Source organism: Phyllostomus hastatus, unplaced genomic scaffold (genome assembly GCF_019186645.2).
Source record: "Phyllostomus hastatus isolate PE091 unplaced genomic scaffold, TTU_PhHast_1.1 phas_scaffold_39, whole genome shotgun sequence".
NCBI classification, from domain to species: Eukaryota; Metazoa; Chordata; class Mammalia; order Chiroptera; family Phyllostomidae; genus Phyllostomus; species Phyllostomus hastatus.
Genome location: NW_025334028.1, coordinates 33759177 through 33775359, shown reverse-complemented (window position 1 = coordinate 33775359; position 16183 = coordinate 33759177). Strand labels below are relative to the sequence as shown.

The 16183-nt window shown below is 40.7% G+C and overlaps 1 protein-coding gene across 3 annotated transcripts in view; it reads left to right on the top strand.

Moving 5' to 3' along the window:
* Positions 1-2176: 2176 nt before the first annotated feature.
* The window catches only part of LARP4B (La ribonucleoprotein 4B), a 76387-nt gene continuing 62380 nt past the window's right edge, over positions 2177-16183 (top strand). For 2 of the 3 annotated variants that reach the window (XM_045819965.1, XM_045819963.1), the window contains exon 1: positions 2177-2507. The gene's annotated coding sequence lies outside the window, so the exon portion shown is untranslated. The remainder of the gene's footprint in view (positions 2508-16183) is intronic. The other variant, XM_045819968.1, reaches the window with a different exon arrangement.

Here is a 16183-nt window from a genome sequence, read left to right as displayed (position 1 = left end):
CCCAGAAGGGAACTGGACTATGTAAAAGGAAAAGATTTATGGTTGACATTTGAGCTGAAGCTTCAGAAATTAGCCAGATTTTACCAGAAGTGGAAGCAGAGGAAGGATGCTTCCAGCAGAGGGAAAAGCTCTGATGAAGGACACTAAAGGATCACAGTGCTCAGGAATGAAAAGACACCCTATGCTCAACTTCAGGAGCAGCAAACATCTGGCAACCCATGATCCTGTTTTGTTCTGGTCTTTAACAGGACTCACCACACACTATGGCTATTGTCAGTTGATATGCCTTTCAGTAACCAGTAAGGTCCCATAGTGTAAAGCCTGTGTGTTATTCCCATCTGCACCCAATAACTACAGCACTGACTTTGAAATGCTTGTTACTTGAGTGTGATCAAAAGGTTAGGCTGTCTGACCCTAGGACTGAAAAGGAGATGGACAGGACAGGGTGAAGCAGGCTAGGGCCTTCTAGTCCATGGAACACAATGTGGACTTTGCCCTTTGGGGCACACAACAGGTCTTGGACTCACAGGTGGATGGTGAGGAAGCTTTGAAAGGAAATCTCTGTTGGCATGGTGAGTGATGGGGTGAGGAGACCAGGAAGCACAGACCAGCCTCCATGCTATGAAAACAATTGGGAGAGAGTACATCCACCCTTAGGGAGAGAAGTAAAGGGTTTAGATAGGATAGATGGGTAGGGGTTGTAACTGCTTAATATGTAGTTTGATAAGTTTATGTTAAAATGGGTTTTTAAACTTTATCTTATCTTTTAAAGTAGAAATGACATAAAAATGTGTTTTATGTTGTATCTGCACATCTCAAGGTGAAAACGGATGATTCATTTGAAACACAGGTCAAAAAAAAAAAAAGTCATAGGGGAACAAAAATCCCAGTGTCAATTTTTCAGGAAGGGTCACATGACATAGACAGAAAGTAAGAGATACTATTAAAATATAATGTATATTCCTATCATTTAGGTTTTTGGTCTTTTTCATAATTGAGGAACTTGTCTGTATAGTAAAATGGCAGAAGTCTAATTTACCAACTTTGAAGAATTCCTGATATTTCACAGGTAGACCACATCACTGGGCCCAGGGATGATGTCAGGGGCCCAGAGTAGAGGCCCTGGTTTGAAAGGTCACAAGAGGACATACATGTAAATGAGGCACCTGAGAAGGGCTGTGCAACATATCCAACAGGTAGGTTCTCTTGGAAAGTGTTTCAACGTCGTTTTTCCTCCCTCTAAAATATGTACATGATTTCAGTACATATCTTAGTTAGATACGTACTAAGTTAGAAGAAATCTTAGTCTTACCTGATTATTCTCCTTAAGGGCAGTGTTATGAATATCCTTATTTAATTTACATGTTAAGTTTTAGAGCCAGGATGTGACAACATATCTCAAAGCAGGAAGCACCCACACTGAGGGCGATACTGTGACCCTGCCGATAGGTACATGTAAGTCTGGAATGCAGAATACATTAGGAAGAACAAATAAGAAGTACAGGTGCACCGTAAGTCTAGACGGAGTGACCCAGAAAACCTTTATAACAGGGGTTAAATCCTGCAATTTGGCCTGACTCATATATATGTCTATACCATCAATAATCAATTAGGGCAGGTATACAGGGAGTCGGGCAGCAAGCTTAAGGAGGTGTACATGCTTTTCTTTTGTTTCTTTCTCCCCATACAATGAGTCAGAGGTGGGTGACACATTGTCGTGTTTGGGAAGACACCCGAATTTTCAGCACTTCCCCTGAAATCTTTGAGAAAGTTGCTGACCGGCCGAGGATCGAGGAGAGACTGAAGATACCTGCGAACTGACCGCCTTCTCCTCAGCACGCTCATGGGGCTCCCAGACCTCCACCAGACTTGCACACCGCCAGGACAGTCTAGGGGAGGAGGGGCGCGGGGATACGCTCCCAAGGTGACAAGGCCAAGGTTTGTAGTCCCCTCGACCACATCTACTCAGCTGGGGACGGGGGGGGGGGGGGGGGCGGGGTTGGGAAATGTGCAAGGGGCGGGGCCTGGCTGCGTGCGCACCGTTGCCAATCACTGGCGCCAAGGCAGGGAGGGTGCAAGCACGGCGGGAGGAGGGGGCGGGTTGAACTTCGCTCGCGGCCAATTGGACCGACGCGCTTTCCTGACGGGAGGCTTTCACGGTTCTGAGCGTCAGTCGGGGGCCCGGCGGGAGAGTGCGGGAGCGCGCGAATGCGCGGGCGCGCGGGGCGGGATTTCCGCCGAGTCCCGGAAGCGGGAGCTGTGTGTTCTCATGCGAACGGGAAGGAGCGTTGGGGCGCCGGAGTCGCGAGGTTGAGGCATTTTTGGGCCCGAAACGGGAAGTTGCTGCCGCCGCCCGCCGCCAGCCCGCGCCGCGCCGTCCCCCGCCGCTCGCCCGGGCCGGCCGCGCCCCTGCTCCCGCCCCTCCCTCACGGCCCGTCCGCGTGTGGCGCGGTCACCGGGCACCGGGGCTGCGGCGGTCGGCGGCCGGGCGGCGGCGGCGCTGACAGGTGAGCGAGGCGGCCGTGCTGGTCTCGGGCCCCATCTCTCCCTTCGCTCCACCCCTCCGCGACCCGCCGTCTCGGACCCGCGCCGCGCCCGCCTGTCACGGGCCGCCATCTTCCCGGAGGACGCGGCCGGCAGGGCGGCGGGCAGGACCGGGCCGGACAGAGCAGGGTGGCGGGCAGGGCGGCGGTGGCTTGCAGGGCCAGAGTCTAGACTGGGGTCGGGGTCTGTGCAGGGTCCGGGCAGGCAGGGGCCTGGGAAGGGCTGGGGTTCAGGTAGAACAGGGCTGGGGGCCGTCAGGGCTGGGGCTGGGCAGGGGCAGGGCCGGGGTCACAGCTCGGGGGCCCTGCAAGTACGGAGTCGCAGCCCAGGGTCCGGGCAGGGCTGAGGCCCCAGCAGGAGCAGGTTACGAGTCCGAGCAGGACAGGGCAGGGTCCGGGCCCTGCTGCGGGTCTGGCCCGCACTGCGACGGCCTCGCCCTGCCCTCCGCCCCGGAGCCCGGGGCCGCCGGCCTGCTGGGCGGGGAGGGGACAGGGTCATTCGGACCAGGAAGTGGGGATCCTGTTGCTTGGTGTGTGTTTGGGAAGCTTCCATTCTCTTGATAGGCCTGAGCAGAGGCAGATTCTGAAAGAATTATATAAAAAAAGAAAATTCAAATCTGAGTATGTCCCGTGTTGGATATAGGGCTAGGAGACATTCGAGAGAAAAGGGCAGGTCTGGAATCTCTTACGCACCTGCTTCTCGGTCGTGTCCAATCAGAACGTAAACTTGAGAGTTAAGACTTTAATGTAACTTTGTATTGCAGTCCTTCGTGCACTTAATATTACTCCCCCCCCTTTTTTTTTTCGTAAAATAGTCTTTAATTTGGGCTGACCTGAAACTTGTGGAAATTATCTGTAGGGTGAGTCTTACGTTTTAGAGAGCCCCTCCCTGCAATGTCCTAATCTTAAGTGAAGTTTGAAGTTTCACATAACTGAAGGAACAGAAGTATTTCCCTGGACTGTGCAGGGAATTTAGTTTTTAAATGTGAGGCTTTGTAGACAAGATAATGCCAACTTGAAGGCGAATATGGTAAAGTGAGCCTACAATTATTTTCCCTTTTAAAGGTTTTTTAAATCTTTTGGTATTTAGCTGGTCTCTTAAGTTGTATTAAGTATTTAAAACGCACTTGAAAACAGGTGCTAAGTTGTAGTTTGCAAAGACCAAGGGGTGGGGTGGGGTAAGAGTGATGTTCACTTCTCTGTGGTGGTCAGATAGTATGTGCAATCTGCAATTTCCATGCTTCCCCACCTGCCTGGCTCCCTCTAATTTACAGTCCCGGTAATTTACAGAAGTTGAAATGGTTGTAACTCTTCAACTTCTCTCTGTGTTTAATATACTGAAAAGCAGTTTTATAATCAAGCTATAAGAAATTGCTTGACTGAAGTTTGCTTGAATTGCTTAAAGTGAAATAATTTCTGAAAGGCATCAGATTAGCAAGTTTATTCAACCATAAATTCGATTTGTGTACTTCCTTTGAAACTTATGCTTGGTTAGGAATAAGTTTCATCCTGTATTTTGAAAAGTTAATGTGAGATGACTTATTTACATGAAATAATGGCATGGCTTCTTATTTATTAGAAATTATCCTCTTGGTGCTTCACTTTCTTCATCTCTAAAAAGGAGATGGATAATAGCCTCATACTGCTGTTGTAACATGTTGATGTTGGCTGTTTTTATTATTTTTTAAATTACTGAGATGCTTATTAAGAATTTTTAAAATGGTGCTTATTACTATTGTCAATATTCTTTTTGTGATTGTCTGTTTTAAATTATTAACAGAGAGGTGTTTGGGTTTTTTTTTTTTTTCCCATCACATGTGTCTAGGTAGAGAAATCAGGTTCTGAGGATAGAATGTATGTTTGGAGAAAAGAGTCACACTATATTTGAGTAGGAGCCAGAGAGAAAATAGATGATAATATAGGTTACAAAAGTTTCTAGCACTCACTTTAACACGTTTTAGAAAAGAGTAGCTGAAATTAAATGGCAGTGCATTCAGGGAAAATTTTGATTTTATTTATTGTTCCTAGGAATTGAGTTTTTTAAAGTAAATTGAGATTTGGAGGTTTATTGAATTTAATATGATTTCCACAAATAAGCACAAATCTTGACAAATACATAGTTAAACTCTGTGGAAACAAATATTTTACTTTGTAACTTATTTTTATGAAGCAATTGAAACATTCTAAAATATTTAACTACAAATTGGCAACATCAAGTTGTTAATGGTAGTAACATTGTCTGCCAGTAGCCCTGCTACTCTATGGATTTGCAACAATATTTACAATTTTTTGTAGTGATACACCCTGGTTAATGTTACTAAGAAGTGGCTGAGAAACTCCCTTCACTCTTATTTCAGTGTCGTGCTGGAGTTCATACTTTTTGTATAATAACTAGGATTATAATATGGGTTTAATTTTAGTGATGTTATCTTTATGATGCTTCCTTGAGATTGCAAAAAGTGTATAGATATGTTAGTTTAAATACATTTGCTGTTGTCCTAATGTTTAAGGCACGAGTTTTAAATATGCTTTCATTGACACATGCTTGTACTCTTGCAGAGTTCTCATTTTTAAAGACTTCTTTTTTTCAGATTTTTAATTGCAGGAAAATCTCTTGAGAATATTCTTGTAATTCTTCCTGTAAGACTATTGACTTAACCTTTTGGTAATAGAAGAAAACAAACAGTGATGTTGTGTTTATGAAAAATACATTGTTAAAAAACATACTGCTGCAGAGGTTTTGTTGGTTATGCTCTTTTGTAAAACTATTCCTGTAAAGAGTTTTCCTTTTTCTGTAAAAGCGAATTTTAGAGTACACAATGAATGAGGCATGGCCTTCTGAAAGGGTTAAACTCAACAGAGCTGATGTGAGTTTAGTTCAATTTAAACTTTTTGCTCCTAATTGTTACACTGGCTAATGTCTTTAGATCTCCTCTACTTTGGAGTTATTGTGATTAGAAAATGATTTTTTTTTTTGGCATCTGGAATTGTAAGGTAAAAAGCCATTAGATCCTCCCATGAAAAGAAGGATGATAATTCCAACATGGACATGTTTTTTTCCTAGTGTTCTAATTTGTTTTTCCTGAGTGTAACATGTCTTCCTTAGGAACAGGGAAAATTAACTTACATTTCCTTCCACCTTCAACTCCTCAAGCCCCTATACCTTTTATCCTTTCAATGTCTTTATAAACACTGTCTTTTCAAAATTTTTATGGTGAAGCTGTTGTGACTCTTGTTTAATCATGAAGGGTTACAGGTGAACGAAACCACCACTTTTGCTTCTTTGTCAGGGTCTGGTTCCTTCTTTAGTGTCAGCCCTATATGCCTGGTAGTGAGACCCAGGCCATAGAGTGCATTGTGTAACATGGAGGACATTTGATATTTACTTGAATTTGAAAGCGTGCTACTTAATTGGGGGGGGGGGATTGATTATCATCAAGACAGACAATCTTCAATGAAAATGTTCTTTATGAAATCTGATATGCAGAAGTTTTGGATTGTAAACTGATAAATTATGATGGTATTTGTTTGCATGATAAAGATAAAATGCTCTCTTTTATTTACACACACCATGTTACTCAACTACAGCCAGAGGTTTCTTTAAAAGGTGTATTTTGACTGTTAGGTTAAAAAACTCCTTAGTGACTAGCCCCTGCCTAAATAAGAAGTGTCCAGGCCCCTTAGCACAGCAGGCCTGGTCCCATGGGGCCTTTCATATCTGCCTCCTCCTTGCTGACAGAGCCACCTTGGTCAACATACACTGACCACTGCCTCCTGCCCACCTCACCCCCCAAAACCATGGTGTTGCCTTTGGTCTCCATAGTTTCTTTGCCTGAAACTGAATGTCTTTTTTAACCTATCTTTATAAAGGTATTTCAGGAGTCCTTAGGAACCCTTTTCTTCATTTCTAAGGTGGTGCTGAATGCTCCCCCACTTCCATAGTATCCTAGGCATGGCACCTAATTAATTAATGAAAGTTCCTTGTGGGTAAGATCCTTTTATGTATGTAATCTCTTTGCTCAGCCCACAGCCATGATGTTTAGTAAACTTTGTTCAACTAGAGGGATCAAGGCATATCTGAAGATACCTCCCACCTCAGTTTTAGAGAAATTATTTGCAGATCATCCCTTTGCATACTTCAGTAAACAAACATGAAGACCTTCACTAGAAAAGGGTACAGTAGAAGGTGCATAAAATATTTATAAGATGTAACTATCTTGATAGCTGCATGTAGTACAAACAGTACTGTTTCAGGTGGAGTAATTTATGTTATCTAGATTATACTTCTTCAGTCTTTAAAAATGTGCCCCCTTTTAATAACAAATAATTCTTACCTTTATTTTGCTTTACAATTAAAACAGATTTTATTAACCCAAAACAAAACAATTACAATAGTGAAAATGTAGTTTTAAACTTAAGTGAATTGCCTCTTGAGAATCATTGCTACAGGCTTTATAGGAGGAGGACCACTGACAAAAGAAAGGATTCATTCCTTCCTTGGGCAGATATTTTTTATCAGACACTAGCAATACAGTGATGAATGATAGCAGAACTTTTTTCCCTAAGGCTGTAGCCTAGAAGAAATTAGTAAAGTGAATTATTTTATTTAAAGGAAGGTAAACTGGCATTTAGACTCTCAAAGCTTCCATACATGAAACTTCTTGATCACTTTCAACTCCACACTTCCTTGAGCCAGCCGTACTATGACAGGCACCCCACATCTCCCTTCCCTGGTTTATTTTTCTGTGTAGCACTTGTTACATTATAACATGCCATGTAATTTTCATATTTTATGTATAATCTTTCTTCTCGTACTTAATTGTAAACTTTGAGGTCAGGGGTTTCTGTCTTATTTTATTTACTGATAGGAAACCAGATCTTATAGAACAGCACACGATATGAACTAAATAATTTATGAATAAATCTCAGGGTTATAATGATGAACAAAATGATATATATATGATATATATATGATATATATGATATAATGATATATATCATATATATATCATTATATGATATATATATATGATATATATGATATAATGATATATTTCCTACCTTTGGGGAGTGTGCTGTCCTTTGAGGCAGGTAGAGGGTGAAACAATTGGATACAAGAGTAGACTGTGTTGAAATCGTCCAGTAAGGCCTTAAGGGATCTGGAGCCTTCTTTCCCTAAGGAAGGGTGGGGTGAAGTTGAAGAAAGAGCCTTCTAGGCAGAGAGGATAAATAAGTGTGGAAACACTCAGAGCTGAGGAGGAGCAGAGCAATTTGGAGGAACTGATTTGAGTGAGACCGAGTCAGGGGGAAGGACTGAGAGAGGTGGCAGCTACATCCTACTGGGTCTGGGAGGTCCTGGCATAGATGAGAATTTTGTTTTCTATATATCTCAAGAACAGTTGGGAGGGTTTTAAACCAGAATTGCCCTTTTAAAGTGATCATTCTGCTTTGTGGAGAGAGGCATGGAGGGGGAAGAATGGGCACACACAGACGAGTATTACCTGGCCCCAGGTTAGAGAAGAGAGCTCTCTTGTTTTCACTATGTTTATTATCACAGTGGAAAAGGCCAAGCCCTGCTTGATTTGAGGAATAGCTTGCTCAGAACCTCTTTCATTTGTGTTATATGTAATAATGTATATTTTAAAAAGTACTTTAAAATTATGCCTTAAATTTGCTAGCATTTTTCAGTTTTTAAAGTATATTATTATTTCAGCTTTTATTAAGGCAGACTAATTAACAAGATTCCTTTTTTGGAAACATCTTTGAAAAATGAGAACATTCTGTTTTGGGGATTCAAAAAGCTTTGTTTTATTATCAAAACTCAAGATACAGAGATAAAAACACAGTGACCAATTTGATATAGGTTTACAAAGTTGCATTAAACATTTCCTTGTAAAACATTTTTTCCTGAGTATATCAAATCCTTTAAAATCTGTTCTTCAAAGATATTATACTTTTTGAACACGATTTTTCTTTCTCTTTGTTGATTACATTATAGTATCTGTTTCGTTGTTGAGATTTTACCATCTGTATAATTTCTGCCTTATATACACATAATCTCTACACAGACTGTATATAGTACTGTCATCCATTACTGCCTAGCTTATTACAACTCTGTATGGTTGGAGAATACCAAGAACCTTTAAAAGTAGACTTGAAGTTCCATTGGAAAGTTACCTTTTAAAAATCCAGGTATTTGGAAGTCAAAAGCATTTTCTTGTGTTTTTAGTAAGTACATAAAAACATTCAAACAATTGATGGTATATGCTGGCTGTCATTTAGTGTGGAAGCTTAATTTGAAAACCATTTTGGATGCAACTTTCCCTACCATTATTGTAAGGTCCATGTTCCTTTTTTATTAATATCTGAATTTTTAATGATACTTGTTATCAGACTAGAATCTGTTTCTGGTTTCCTTTCAGTGGGTCATTTGGAGTACAGATCATTGTACAAATGAGTAACTGATGAATCAGCAATATTTGCTTCTTCACACCTTAGGTATATAGGGAGTGGAAGGGTGATCAGTGAAGACCAAAGGGCAATGTGAATAAGGCAGTTGACAGAAGTTGCTCTCTGTACCTATGTCTTTCATGTCTCCTCCTGTTTCTTTTATGAGTTGGAAGGAGAAAATAGAATTGCCAAGTAAAACTGCAGGGCATTCAGGCACATAAGCATTTAAGTCTCTGTGACTTGTGGAATTCCAGTCACAGAGTGAAATGCTTTTTGGCAGAGAGTGCTTTGAAATCCTAAATGACCATCAGTTTTAGTATTGAAGTCATGCCCGCAACACTCTGGGCATACTCTTCCTTTCAAGTTCAGAATATTGAGAGTGCATTTGCTTGTCATTGTGGAGGTTTTTAATTGTAACAGTATAAGTTTTTATGAAATCACAATATTATAGCTCAAGATAAAAACACAGATCAGGTGTTTTCCAAAAGTCATTATATTGCCATAAATTGTATTTATTACTAGATAATTTTATAAGCAGGTGAATAAAAGCTGGTTTACCAACTCTCACTTTACAGTTTGCTATATGGAGGTGAGATTAGGGAAGTTTATTGATAATTTGTGAAGAGTATATTTATCAAATGTTTAATAATAATTAATGGTACTGTTAATCAGCTTTAGTCCAGTAGCGTGGAGTATTTTGTTTTTGTGCCATTGTCGTCTGTTTGGAATTATACCTCAGTGTGTGGTTGCCACTCACATACCTCCAACTGGGGAACTGGCCCACAACCCAGGCGTGTGCTCTGACTGGGAATCAAACCGGTGACCTTTGGATTCACAGATCGGTGCTCAGTCCACTGAGCCATATCAGCCAGGGCTGATCTATATTATTTTATAACTGAGATTTGATAACTAGTTTCTGAAAATAACTTCCAGAAAATACATTGCAGTAGCAATCTTAAGATTTTAGAACTCTGGAGACTCAGAAACTGAAGCCCACAGAGATAAAATTAATTAGAAATACAGCTAGTTAGTTTGTGGCAGAGTAAAGATTATAATGTTGGTTTCTTCTCTAAGTTCAATTCTCCATTGGACTATAATTATGGACCTCACATAAGATATTCTCCAGGTATAGTCCTAACAATGCTATTTCAAAATAAAAATTGGAATTGGAGAAAGTGTTAGCTTTATATATATGCTGTAGGTTTTAGGTAGACATTTTTTAAAAGCAAATTTTTAAAGCAGCTCTTAAACTATGCTTTTTAAAACATTGAAATAAAGTATTTCAGGAAAATCAAGGGTTTTGTTTGTCATTTTAGATAACCTATTAGGTTTAGTCCATTTAGGAAGGTGCTAATAGGCCATCCAGTTTTTTGAGACATTTATATAAATTCAGTGGTTTCCTTCCTGAAGCATTCAGACAGTTGTGAACCTTCATGTCCACACTGCTGGCTTAGGGCTCAGTGTTTAGGCCTTGGCGTTGTTAGCACCTCTGTCCTTACAATACCTGTCACCTTCCTGTAAAGAGAGAAGTGACTTGTTGTGAGCACTGTGTCACTTCTCTTGGTAAAGTTTACTATCCTCAACAATTGTTACTTAATAGCTGCTGATTTCAGATTTAACAGCCTGCAGCTCTCCTACAGAATTGAGGAATTAAGAAAGATTACCATAGTTCTCCCCCCACCCCCAAACTATATTTGGTGATAATTCAGAGGATCCAAAGCCCTTGTTTTTTTAAATTCTCACCCAAGGATATGTTTTTACTGATTTGAGAGAGAGAGGAAGGGGGGGGGCGAGAAACATCTCTGTGAAAAAGAAACATCTATTGGTTGCCTCCTGCATGCGTCCTGACCAGGATTGAACCTACAACCTAGGTACGTGCCCTGACTGGGAATCAAACCAGCAACCATTTCATATATGGAACATTGCTCCAATGAACTGAGCCACCCGTCCAGGGCCAAATTCCTTGCTTTTTACCCCTGCTTATTTGTTTTTCATAACATCTATTTTGCTATTTGGAAAATAGACCTGGAGACAGTTTGCCAAATGAGGAAAGAGCAGAAAATGGGATCTGTCTAGTTTCTTGCCTCTAAGTCCCCTACAGATTGCAGCATTGAAAATGTGTGTGTGTCCTGTATAGTACTTTAGGCCCAAATAACTTGATAGAGGTGAGGGCTAGCCACACCGCATAGCTAAGTATCAGATGTGTTGGCTTTGACTAAAAAGTTTTTGTGTTTTTTTACTTAAGAATATATTTTTTAGAGAAAGGGGAAAGAAGGGAGAATGAGGAAGAGAAATATTGATATGCAAGAGAAACATGATCGGTTGCTTCTCCCATGCCCCCTAACAGGGACCCAGCCTGCAACCCTGGAATGTGCTGTGATTGGGAATCGAACTGGTGACCTTTTGGTTTGCAGGCCAGCACTCCATCCACTGAGCCACACCAGTTAGGGTTAGAAGTTTTAATGGTAGTTTTAATAGTTACAATCATTGAGGTCAGAGATATCTCATACCTTAAGGCTGAACAGTAATTCAGGGTTATTGGACCTGATTCTGATATTTTCCTCAGAACTTTTTTGTGATGTTATTTGGTACATTGTTTGTTGAACTGTAATTGTAATTGGTGTAGGAATTGTGATCCAGTTATTTGTAAAGTGGAGATGTATTATGCCCTTAAAATATCAAACTGAGATTTTCAAAAGTTGTATATATTTTTGAATTTATTATTCTAGAACTTAAATTCGTTTTTTAAATGTATCACTTTTGTAAGGGACACTTCATTTTAGGGGCTGTTCATTGTATTTTGATAGTAGCTGTTTTGCACTGTCATCTTGGACAAGTGAAAGCATGTTCAGTTGTCACTTCTAATATTTAAGGAATAGGGTTGGATTTGGTGCTTGGACACAGTGGCTTCTTGAGTACAGTGTGGTATTTCATAGCTGCCCAGGTCTGACCTCTGGCTTCTCTAGTAACAGTAATGACTACCTTTTAAATTTTGATTTTATATTTAATTAATTAATTTGTTAAAGATTTTATTTATATAGTTTTTTAGAAAGGGGAAGGGAGGGAGAAAGAGAGGGAGAGAAACATCAGTGTGTGGTTGCCTCTCATGTGCCCCCTACTGGGGACCTGGCCTGCAGCCCAGGCATGTGCTCTGACTGGGAATCGAAACGGCAACCCTTTGGTTCACGGGCCTGTGCTCAATCCACTGAGCCACATCAGCCAGGGCTATGTTTTAGTTTTTTAAATTGACTTTAGAGGCGGTGTGGGTGGGGGGAGAGAAAGAGAAAGAGAAGCATTGATGTGAGAGAAAAACATTGCTCAATTACCTCTTGTATGTGCCCCGACTGGGCATTGAACTCACAACCTAAGGTACGTGCTTAGACTGGGAATTGAACCCTCGTCCTTCTGGTGTACAGGACAATGCTCCAACCAACTGAGTCATCTGGCTAGTATGTGAATGCATTGTTTGAAAAGCATGTGCTCTGTTCTATATATGCTCTAAAAATGCTTACACTGGGTAAAGTGGGAGTACCTAGCATCACCACCTGGAGAGTGGGGAGTTTGGGTTAACTTCCTCCTCAGACTCTCAGCCTGTTGTTCATAGATGGAGGGGAGAATGACCTTGTGCTTCTGAGTCTGTTTTTAACGTTTCTATATGTGTCTGTTTTTCTAGTGATAGGGCTCATAGCTTTCGGCAGATTTCAGAAGGATCTTTGACCTCTTCCTTCAATACAAATAACAATTTAGTATGTTTGCCACTTAGAACCTCTCAGTGATTTGTTGTTTTGGTAATGTAATCTTTTATTGTAACCCTTACTTTGTATTTAATTGTTCTATATGTTTAGATCCCAAGTGGACAATTATATATATACATACATGTATACATATACAAAATCTAGAGAATATCTAAAATAAGATGAAAATAAATTCAAGTAATTTTAATTTTACCCTAACCTAAAAATACTGCCTTTTCCCCTATTACCACATCATTCAGAATATGTAGCAAAAGAGGCTTTCACCTGGATTTATCTCATTTTCTGAGCTTTATATTTTAAATGCTAGGAATTTCTTCCCACAGGTTTATTGTACAAAAGATGAAACTACTGAATATGTATTTCGTGAGATTCTGTTCTCTTAGGTACATGTCAGGAATACAACAGTTGAGAAGGTAGACATAGTCCTGCCCTACAGGACTCATTTGATATGCTGTGTCACTGTGTGTAAAGGGTTTTTGACTCAGGCTCTGTGGTGATGGGGAGTGACATCTCAGCTGACCTTGCTTGTTTTCAGTGTAAGCTGAGAGGTGGGAGAGGAGTCTTATGTTCAGGAGGGTGGTTCTATAGAAGAATTGGGGTTAGGGAAGACTTGAAAAATTGGAGTAGTAATTCAGAGATGATAGTTATCCGAACTGTTTAGATAATACAGAAAGGGAGATATAAGCTTATCTGGGAGGAAGAGGTTAGAAATGTATTTTTAGGTTTCTGTTTTGGGGCAGCTGGATAGATGATATTCTGTCTTTCCTTGAGATCAAGGGATCCATAGTCAGTTTTGGCTTGTTTATTTGTTTTAAATGGGTGGGAGCATGATTTGTGGAGTCTGTAGGTCAAAATAATTTTTCAAGAAATTTGTTTATTTGCACTGAAATTCAGTATATTGTATTAACTGAAGCCCTGAAAAGCTGAGAGTAGAAGAGCTGAACTGAGGCACAGTGAGGAAGGTAGGAGCTTCAGGTGTGATTCTTTTCTGGTTAGACTGTTTATTTGTGGGCAGTGAAGTGCTGGGGCTAGCTGGCTATTTTCAATGTCTCTTTCTTTCTTCCTACCAGTTGAATTGTGCATACAAAGTCAGTTCTGCTTGTTCCTAAACTTGTTTAGGGCTGATGTATTCATTAGCTCAATTACACAATTAAACTAATATAAACTGATAAAAATAGTGCAAAAACAGTTACTCATAGGAAGAGTAATTTAATAACAGTGGAGCATCTCGATAACAAGAAAATCACTAAGAAGACTGCAGTTAAATTAGGTATATGGATAAGACAACTATGAAAAATTGGGGAGTGAGGGTGACAGAGGCAATGTGCAGGAGAGAAGATGGAAGACTACTGGGGGGCCCAAGAGACTTTTTTTGTTGATGAAGGGATCACACTGTGAAAGAGGCCATAGAAACTGCAACTGGTGGTAACGCCTTGTCAGCACAGCAAAGTGAATCAGTGGTCACAAATTGTCATAAATGCAGTAGAGCAAACTTTAGGCCAACTCACCAAGCTGGGAAAAACATTTAAATACACTGACCTTTGTAATTATGCAGAGGATGGAGTGGGATTACACCCAGGAACTTCTTGCTTCTGGGACAACTCTGCTAATGGGGAGCAAGACCACGCACTGCATTAGCAGTGCCTGTGGCCCAGCTATGTGAACTCTTTGTACAGCCTGCCATCTTTCTCCTTTTGTCTCAACATTTTTCTTCCACCCTCTAGCTACCAGTTGTGAATTCAGTGAACACCTTTCTCATTCTCTTTGTGTTTTTTAGTATATTCTATTGATTATTCCATTACAGTTGTCCCACTTTTTGTTCTTCCTCTATTCCCCTTCCTTGCATTCCCTTCTGCCCAGCATTCCCCCACTTTAGTTCATGTCCATGGGTTGTACATATAAGTTCTTTGGCTTCTCCATTTCCTGTACTATTCTTAACCTCCCCCTGTCTATTTTGTATGTATCATCTAGGCTACTTATTCCCTGTACCTTTTCCCCTATTCTCCCCCATCCATGTGATCTCCATTTCTGTGATTCTGTTCCTGTTCTAGTTTCCTTAGTTTTTGTTTTTATTTTTAGGATTGGTTGTTGATAGTTGTGAGTTTGTTGTCATTTTAGTGTTCATAGTTTTGATCTTCTTTTTCTTAGATAAGTCCCTTTAACATTTCATATAATAAGGGCTTGGAGATGATGAACACCTTTAACTTGACTTTATCTGGGAAGCACTTTCTCTGCCCTTCCATTCTAAATGAGAACTTTGCTGGATAGAGCTATCTTGGATGGAGGCTTGCTTTTCATGACTTTGATACTTCTTTCCAGCCCCTTCTTGCCTGTAAGGTTTCTTATGAGAAATCAGGTGATAGTCTTATGGGAACTCCTTTATAGGTAACTGTCTCCTTATCTCTTGCTGCTTCTAGGATTCTCTCCTTCATTTTGATCTTGGATAATATAATTATGATGTTCCTTGGTGTGTTTCTCCTTGGGTTCAACTTCTTTGGGACTCTGAGCTTCCTGGATTTCCTGGAAGTCTATTTCCTTAGTGAGATTGGGGAAATTCTCCTTCATTAGTTTTTAAATTAGGATTTCAGTTTCTTCTTCTTCCTCTTCTCCTCCTGGCACCTCTATGATTTAGATGTTGGCATGTTTAAAGTTGTCCCAGAGGTTCCTAAGCCTCTCCTCATTTTTTTTTTTTTTGAATTCTTATTTCTGCATTCTGTTCTGGTTGAATATTATTTCTTCCTTGTGTTCCAAACTGTTGATAGGAGTCTCAGTTTCCTTCCTGTCACTGTTGGTTCCCTCTGCATTTTCCTTTAATTCACTTTTCATAGCCTTTACTCTTTCCTCTATTTTGTGACCATACTCAGCCATTTCTGTGAACAACCTGATGACCAGTATTTTGAACTCTGCATTTGATAGGTTGGCCATCTCTTCATTGCTGTTAGTTATATTTTTTTCTGGAGCTTTGATCTGTTCTTCCCTTTGAGCCATATTTTTTTTTGTCTCAGTGTACCTGTTATGTAGTAAGGGGCAGAGTCTTAGGTATTCACCAGGGTGGGCAACCCGGGCACAGCAACCCAGGTCATTGCTTTGTATGCTGTATGTGGGGAGGGGTCGGGGTTGGAGAGGGGCTTCCTCTGCTCTTGGCTGGCTTTCAATCACTTCCTCTGTTATACACAAGCAAATCGGACCCTTCTGGTACTGATTCCCAGGTGGGTGGTTTTGTATACATACTAGGACCCTGTGGGTCTCTCCAATAAACTCTCCTGTGAGCCTGGGAATTTTTTATTTTTAGAGAGAAAAGAAAGGAGGGAGAAAGGGAGAGAAACAGCAATCGGTTGCCTCTCTCATGCCCTGAACTGGGGACCTGGCTCACAACCCATGCATGTACCTGGCTGGGATTAAACCAGCAACCTTGCAGTCTACAGGCTGGCGGCA